The sequence below is a fragment of the Cyphomyrmex costatus genome, unplaced genomic scaffold (genome assembly GCF_001594065.2).
Source record: "Cyphomyrmex costatus isolate MS0001 unplaced genomic scaffold, Ccosl1.0 scaffold76, whole genome shotgun sequence".
In the NCBI taxonomy this organism is placed as follows: Eukaryota; Metazoa; Arthropoda; class Insecta; order Hymenoptera; family Formicidae; genus Cyphomyrmex; species Cyphomyrmex costatus.
In genome coordinates this window covers 314,015-320,014 of record NW_017280333.1, presented here as the reverse complement: position 1 = coordinate 320,014, position 6,000 = coordinate 314,015, and positions in this window count along the sequence as shown.

Below are 6,000 nucleotides of genomic sequence, written 5' to 3'. Positions count from 1 at the left end.
TCTCTCTCTCTCTCTCTCTCTCTCTCTCTCTCTCTCTCTCTCTCTCTCTCTCTCTCGTTCTCTAGAAGTCTTGTGCCGAAAAAACGCACGGGGCTGTGAGAGGATAGATTCCCCAAATTGTTGGCGTAATCTACGAAGAATTTCAGTAGGCCGAACTCTCTTCATCAGAAATTTAATTATGATCCATTACGCAACGAATGAATGAACCCCTTTCTCACTCATCTTATTGCAGATTATCATACCGACTCGAGGACGCTCTCAGGCTAGAAATCCCCTCCTAACATCCCCACCAAAACATCCTTAATGTTGCATCATCCTACTTTACTTTCTCTAGGCCAGAGCAAAATTCTCGTTTAGGTTTGATCCACCCTCAAATAAATCTAGATTTTGCATCAAATATATGTTACGGAGTGAGAGTATTTGTAGAGAGAGCGAAGGGATATAAAAAAATCTAAAAATCAACGATTCGGAGTTGTCAAGCTCTGTGAGTAAAAAAATATATTATATTTTTGAATGTAGATTTTACCTAGTACGAATTAATTGAATTTTTAAAATAAATTTATGCGAAAATTCCTCGGCTAATATTGTATAGGAAATGTACTAATTTAAAAAAAATTTTTATTAGCGACGATAATAAAAATGCAAAATTTTGTAAAATGTAATTTATAATTATCCAATAATGAGATTACACGAATACTTTAAAATAGCTTAATTTTAATTTATAATCAGATGCATAATAAGTCAAACATAAAACATAACAGAATTACCGTAACGCATAGTCATACATATATTATAAACGTATACGCGATGTGTAATTATTATTACGTAGCTTTAATTGAAACTACTTGTAAAATTTAATAGTAGTTTAATGGTGTCAATTAATAATAGTTAGGCAGCATGTGATTACATTTTATACTGATTACATCGAACAATAAATTATGATGAACATTTCGTTTCTCAATAAGTAATAGTTATGTTTTATGTAGATCTTCTTACACTCTGTGGAAATAGATATACTTGTTAAAAAATTCTATTACTCTTTAATTTTTGGAAATATTTTTTAGAAACTCTGTCTTAGGAGTGTAAATTTTTTATATACTAATAACGTAAATTCGTAATACCTGTAAGTATTATAATATTTGTATAGCTATAAAAATTTATATATTTTACAATGTTTTGTGATATATCGGCGTAAATAACATAAAAAGCACATTTACACTGTCTTTTTGCTTGTAGTTTATTTTCACAATGTTTAATTTACAGTACACTTTTAAAAATAAAGATTTTCCAAAATCTATGGGTGGTGTGTGTGTGTATGGAACTCTTAATCTTACACTCTTTTCCAGCAATGAGAAAGTACATAAGATTTACAATTTAACTATTGATAAAGAACAGAAACTGTTGCAGTATAAAGCAATGTGATTGAACATTTACTTGACATTATATGATTATCAATTATTTATATATATTCCATAACAATGCATTTTAAAAGTCTTGGAACTATCCTAATAAGATTTTCTAATATACTTTATGGAGAAATTATAGAAAAGGGAAAGAAGGAGAAGGATTATATTATTACTTCTAAGAGAAAAAGAGGTAAGAGGGAGCAAGAGAGAGAGGGAGGAAGCGTGGGAGGGAGGGAGGGAGGGAGAGAGGGAGAGAGTGTGTGATTCTCTATTAGCTCCTCCATAAAGCAATACCATCATTTGTTTTCAATAGCCTTTCACTCTATAAACGCCGTCGACATACAGGCTCCACGCCCAACGTGTGTAAACTCAGTTTAACGGTGCCCGTAAATTCAGGGAAGTATATAACGGCACTGTGTAACGCGGGCAATCGAAACAGAATGCCGCGAATTAACGTGGATGCATAAACTATCAAGTGACTGAAGTCACAATCGGAGCTTCGCCGCCGTCTCGAATAGAAGTGTCGAACTAATCATCCAAGAAACGTTACGATTAAATTCAACTCCCTCTCTCGCTTTCCGAATTAGTTGCGCTTACTAAATCGCTGCAAGAATTAAATTGAATGTGTCGCAATATTATTCTGTTCTCAAGTTTCTTCGAATTCCACGCCGTACTCATTGCGGTCTTTGCACAGTCATGCAATACTATTAAATCTCTTCGTTGTATTAAATCTGTTTGTTGTAGAGAACGGAATGCTTCGTCCATCTCTTTGAGAGAAGGCGACATTTAATCATTCCTCGGTCCCAAGATAGATTGGTAAATCAATAACGTCGCAATGTCAATACATTGTTAGCAACGTTTGATAGATACGCGAAAGCGAGGCGGCGAGAGTGCTGCGGAGTAAAAATTTGCGCGTCGCTCTTGTGTTTGCGTACACTCGAGTTTTCACGGAAGTATTGGAGGCTTGTAAAGTAAAAATCTGAACGTTAAAGGTAAAATATGCGCGCGGAGAAAAACGTAGGTAATTCATATCTTTGAAAGTTCCACCTATTTGATGTGATCTGAAATAATGTAAATAAACAGTTACAATTCGAAATTAGACCGACGAGAATAAATCAATTAAGAGAAACAGTCCTATTTTTAATCAAAGTAGATCGTAAATATTTCAATGTGAATTTATAAACATATCCAATTTTGCAAATCGCTGCTTGAAACGCAATTATAAACAAAACAAGGGTAGTAATATCACATGTTATAATACAGTATAAATAAAATTTAAACTAGTGCCGTATAAAACAAAAAGAGTGGACATAAAATTGCAAACAATTTACATTAGCTATCCTACATTTTCGTATATCTTAAAACTTATTTTTGAACATTATGAATGATAAAAGGAAAGAATCTCGGTTTTTTCACGACAATCTCAAGAATATCCTGCTTATTTTGCAAGACATTTCGCCGTAATTCTCGACATAAATTACGCGTTAATAGCCGCCGTCACCGCAGCCGCTGTTAGACGTTGATAAGACAAAATAAGATTTCCATTCTCATCTTGGCGTCTCGCGCCTTGTTTTGTCGCCCATTTATATCCTGGCATGTATCTTTTGTGAGCCCGGTCGACGTTTCCCATCAGTGCTACTTCCGGAGGAAGGCAGTGGAAGTACCTCGTCGACAACGAAAACGACATGCACGTCACGATGCAGTTAATCGACCACATCCTGCGATTGTCGGCAAGACAATTTTCGCCTCTACCTCGGTACTGAGCGGAGCAGAGGCGGCGGCGGCGGCGGCGGCAGCGGCGGCGGTGGTGCGACGAAACCGCAATGGCGCCTCGTTAGTAGTAGCAGAAGGTTGTATGTAATAAGACTGTGGCACTCGTCTTGACACTGGTCGATAGACGACGAAAGCCATATAACGGCTAGCCCGTCATTTCTAAGGCAAACGTAGCAACAATTTTGCATCAACGTTAGGTTGTGTAAAAAAAAAAAGTAATACATATAGTATGTGATAAAATACCAAGTGCACACAATAAATGAGGCTGCAGGATTTTAGTTACCTAACTTGTAACTTGAATAAGAGCCATATGGCACACAGAAAAACTTAAGCAGTAAAGCCTGATCTACAATTGCGTAAACGTGTAGTTGTAAGTGATCGTAGTTGTAAGAATTCTCCAATCACAGTTGGATATTTTCCTCATATTCACTTGTAATTGATCAATTCTTACAACTACCATTACGTTTTTCAACATGTTGGATTTGTTACTGTTTATATCATAATCTTATGGTCTTTACTACAATTTTGTTTAGTGTCTATATTTTATGTTGTTTAAATTTTGTGTGTGTATGACACTAATAGGTACATGTAAGTATATGTAAACGTTTACATAATGTGAAGAAATGAAAATGCTATATTTATTAAAAATAAAAGTATCTAATATGATTTTGACGATAATTTAGACATTACAAGCTTTAAATCTGTATTGGTATTCACTGTCTGTAATCAGAAAAATCAATATTACCTACATTGCGGCTAAGAAAAGATGAAGAGAGACATGTATGTTATATGTCAACGTGACATCCTTTTCCATTTCCAAGTTAGAAAATCGTATCAACTGTCCTAGTTTTGAGATATCTATAAAGATATCCTGTGTGTGTTTCTAAAAGATTTGACCAAACTTTTGCTAACTCCAAAGATAAAATAAATTCGTATAGACGTGGGCAAATAAGGTCTTCTATCTAGATTACAATATTTTTTTTTATTACTCTTTGGAATATTACGTTTTCTACTCAAATATTAAAATTTCTATCTACATAGATATATAATACTTGTTTCTTTAGAACGTTATTATACACAAGAAAAAATTACAAATTTTATATTTATGTATCATACAATAACTGTGTGAAAGTTGCGTTTAATATGCTTATAACTACGTATATACCATATATAGTGAATGTTCGATGTACTTTCACTTACTACATTGCCGTTCAAGGAGGCTACTTGGAAATTTTCTCTATAAGTACATAAATACAAAGTTAGAAGAATATAATTCGAACAGAGGATGTATTTCTGCAAAAGTTTCTCTTTGTAAAAATTAATTCTGTAAATTATATTAAAAAATAATGATAAGTGAATAATTCACAAATTGTGATATAAATTTTATCGGATATTGTTTTCGATTGTGTCATCATTAAAGCGTATTAGAAAAATAAATAATAAATAGGAAAGTAGCCAATATTATTTCTAATAAAATGTCTCCTTTAATATTCTTGATTATGTTATTAATTACTGAAGTGTATTGGAAAAATTATTCAAAATAGGCTCTAATATTATAGACCTAATATAAAATATTTCCTTTACATAAAATCCTATCGATAACGTCGGTAAAATTTGAGTGATATGGAGAATATCAGTCGATATAAACGTCATGAGGTTCCATCAGGTTCGTACATACATGAACCACTGGACTTTGCTGACGCACTTAATTAGGCGTTGATTAATGGATGTCCGTGGTGCCAAGGGGTAGTACAGCCGGCAGGTGTATAGATGCAATTGGTGGGTCCGGCAACGGGAGAGATCGCAGAGATTACTTGATCGGATTAGTATGTTCGCTAAACCGACTAGCCGCTATATTCCCTGCCTCCTCTGCATCCTCCCTTGGTATCGATCTATGAACGATTAATTTCCGTTTAGATGATGGTCTCAGGTGTACAAGTACTCGTTATGGATACCAAACACTCGCTACATACTGTTATCAGCTATCAACAGATAACAAGTATCGTTTACTCGGCATTGTGGCGTACTGTTTTGATTCATCCCGTTGTAAATCATTTCTAAACAGCGTAAACACACTAAATTTTACAAAATCGCATTTAATTAAAAATATATGTTGAAATTTCAAGAGAAAATTTTACAACATACAAAAGAAATTCCAATTTTTGACGGAATATTAAACCGAGAATATTTGGCATTATAATGAAATTTGAAAACAAGGCTAGCAGCCGTCTACCGGCTTCAAAAGATTAAAGCGCAATTCTTTCAGGAAAATATTGTTCAAACGTGCCCATGTACGAAATTTCATAAAGTCCGCCTTCTTCGCCCACCCTTCTGTCTTTTTTCTCTTTTTCATATTGATTTTTTTCTAGTAAATATATATAGTTGCACAAAATAATATCTCGCTTGTACTTGACTGATCAAAAGAGGGATCTGTAACGTAATTTAGAGAAGTATGCAACTAAAAAGAAATATCCAATGGGAAGAATAGATAAGTATTATAAGAGAATAGATAGAATCACTGAGAGACGCCCATCAAAAGTGAAATCGCATGCGGACTTCAAAATTCTTTTTTGAACTGCACATATAGATTTGTTTGAACGCAAACGAGTGGAATATGTATTTATACGTATCGGAAATATTTTAATTTTGATACGTATGTACTTTTAGTACATTTAAAGTGCTTTCAACGGGCCATATAAAGTTTCTGTATCAATTGACGATGAAACGCAAGAAGAAACTATAAGTATGCATATTCATGCGGTGAAAACTATCTTTTAAGCTCAAAGAGAGCACTCTCATTTGTGTAAAAACATAAAATCAC